We start from the raw sequence: 2,395 nt of genomic DNA, 5'->3' as shown, positions 1-2,395 counted from the left end.
AAAAAAAAAAAAAAAAAAATCAAATGAAAATGACAAAATATTAATGTAAGGGATGGCATAATTATTCACAAGGTAAAAGATTTCCGCTCCTAATTAAACAGGCTGTGAAACAGCTGACACACCCTAACTGCCTTGGGTAAGGATCAGTCACAGGTTTGTCATACAGAGTCCCATGGCTCTACCTGGTAAGTGTGGGCAAGTGCGAAGGTGCACAAGCCAGCCTAACGAGGAAGGGGGTAGCCCACGAACCAAACTGGGGGGCTTGTATGTTATTAATAACAGGCTTTCTCCGCACCTCAAGAAATTTTTTAAAAATCCATGAGACATCATCTTGCTACGCACCCCACACTGGCCTCGAATTCGTGGCAATCGTCTTGCCTCAACCTGAGTGCTGGGATTACAGGCTTGTACCACTACGCCCGGCTAAGAAATTCACCTCTTGAGGTTGCGGGCTAGCATCTAAGAAGACCAATCAGTTTGAGAGAAAGGAACTAAGGAAGAGGCTGAGCGCCAGCTGCGGGCAACTCCGCCACATTTACAGCGCGCCTTAAACATGGATACCGAAGTGTGATTCCGCCGGCCGCTCCACGTAAGCGAAGGCTGTACACCCACCTCGCCGCCGCTGCCAGGTTACGGTCCCGCACCCCACCCACCCAGCCCGGCCAACCGGCCCGCCTCCGGAACCCGCGGCGCACGCACGCCGCCACAGTGCGCAACCGCAGCCCCGCCCCCTCACGTCAGCCCACGCCCATGCCCGCGTCCTCACTGCCACTGCTGCCTCAGTCTGCGTTTCGCGGCCGCACATTCCATATAAAGTACTACGGCTTCACTTTCTCAAAGGTTCTCTGGTATCCTCCTTTACCTTTTTCTGATGGGCTTGAAAAATTACATAGGAAGATTTATATGGAAAGAGATAAAGTTTTATGTATATTTCGCGGAGCCAAAGGAGTAAATAGGACTTTAGTGGTGTAGCGAAAGTGTAGCTGAAGTTAGGCAGCTAGATTTCCCCTATAACCTCCAGCATCACCACCGCCTGCACCGAAGCGAATGAAAACAAACACTAACGATGGCGGCGCCGGGGAGGAACTGCCTGCTGGGTTAAGGCAGGAGTGATCGCTTGGTGGAAGAGAGGAGCCCTGAAGAAGACAAGCCGACGTGAGTGAGACAACTTGCTCAGTCCTAGAAGTAAAACGCCTGGAGTCCTGCGAGCCAGGAGCCTCCTGAGGCGTGCGGTGGCTGTCTGACCCGCTGTCACTGCAGTCCCGGGGCTCGGAACCTCACCCGAGAGGCGCGGCTGGCGGGCCCCGGCCCCGGCCTCCGTAATGAGAGCTCCTCGCCTCTCTCTGTGCCACAGCTTCGCAGGTACTAACTTTTTTGGAAGGGAGGGATACCCCCAGAGCTCTCAGCGCCCCCGGTTGGGAGGCTATGGCTCTGCGGCCCATTGACTACCTCCTTGTGAAAGTCAAAGCTGGCTGGTTTGGGTTCAGTCCCTCGAGCCCCCGTTTCCTTTGAAAATTCGGGCTGGCGCAGGTCCCTTTGACTTGACTGTCACCAGTCTACACGGATCCCCGGAGTATTCCTATCGACATTCTCAGCTCTTTGAGCTAGATCTTGAGGGTTTTTGAAGGTAATTTATGGGGCCCTCACTCCGGGGTTGGGTACCAGTTATGAGATTGATTTTCATTCAGTCAAGATTTGTTGAGTGCCAAATATGTACTCCGCGTGTAGGTGAGGGTGACTGTTGACTAGTGAAAAAGGGACCCAAGGTTCACGACTATAACGACCCGTGGAAACCTGCGATCCGTTCTCATTGATAAATCTCTGGGTAAGTGCCAAAGCAACTTTTTGGGCCATCATTAACACGTCTCAGTTTTAACTTTCCCAGGCAGTTACTTTCCAGTTAGTCTGGTCAATTGCGCTAGCATTTTGCTTTTACTATTTCTACCACCTCTAGCCACCTCACAGCCCAAGAAAACACAAAAAGAGAACCAGACAAATTTATTAAGTATCTATATTCTTATCCTTAGGTTTGTTTGTTTTTGTTTGTTTGTTTGTTTTTTAAGGGCAGGGTTTTGCTATGAGTTCAGGCTGGCCTTGACCTCACTTTGCAACCTAGACTTGTCTGAACTGGCAGCAATCCTCCTGCCTCAGCCTGCTGAGTGCTGGGGTTACCAGCATGCACCACTATGCCTGGCTTGTCCTACTTAGTTTAAAGCTCTTCTAAGGTGAAGGTAGTAGAGCTTCTTTGACACCTTCACTGGGAGTTGTGTAATGGTAAGAAACCACAGACTCCTCACCCCTTTTTCTTTGGTACTGGGGATAGAATCCCAGGTTGCCCTGAGCTACATTTTCCTACCTTTTTACTTTTTTTTTTTTTTTTTTTTTGACAGGTTTT

The 2,395-nt window shown here is 50.3% G+C and overlaps 2 protein-coding genes across 11 annotated transcripts in view; one reads left to right on the top strand and one right to left on the bottom strand.

Annotated features, from left to right (window-relative positions):
* The window catches only part of Harbi1 (harbinger transposase derived 1), an 8,599-nt gene extending 7,900 nt beyond the window's left edge, over positions 1–699 (bottom strand). Inside the window, exon 1 of one of the 4 annotated variants that reach the window (XM_005384019.2) lies at positions 613–699. The gene's annotated coding sequence lies outside the window, so the exon portion shown is untranslated. The other 3 variants (XM_005384020.1, XM_013514206.1, XM_013514207.1) reach the window with 3 other exon arrangements.
* A 308-nt stretch (positions 700–1,007) lies between these two features.
* The window catches only part of Atg13 (autophagy related 13), a 33,795-nt gene continuing 32,407 nt past the window's right edge, over positions 1,008–2,395 (top strand). Inside the window, exons 1-2 of one of the 7 annotated variants that reach the window (XM_005384012.2) lie at positions 1,008–1,155; positions 1,729–1,825. The gene's annotated coding sequence lies outside the window, so the exon portion shown is untranslated. Of the gene's footprint in view, positions 1,363–1,728; positions 1,826–2,395 lie in introns of all 7 variants that reach the window. The other 6 variants (XM_005384010.2, XM_013514205.1, XM_005384016.2 and 3 more) reach the window with 6 other exon arrangements.

Source organism: Chinchilla lanigera, unplaced genomic scaffold (genome assembly GCF_000276665.1).
Source record: "Chinchilla lanigera isolate Chin_1 unplaced genomic scaffold, ChiLan1.0 scaffold00021, whole genome shotgun sequence".
In the NCBI taxonomy this organism is placed as follows: domain Eukaryota; kingdom Metazoa; phylum Chordata; class Mammalia; order Rodentia; family Chinchillidae; genus Chinchilla; species Chinchilla lanigera.
This window is presented reverse-complemented; position numbering and strand designations above follow the sequence as displayed.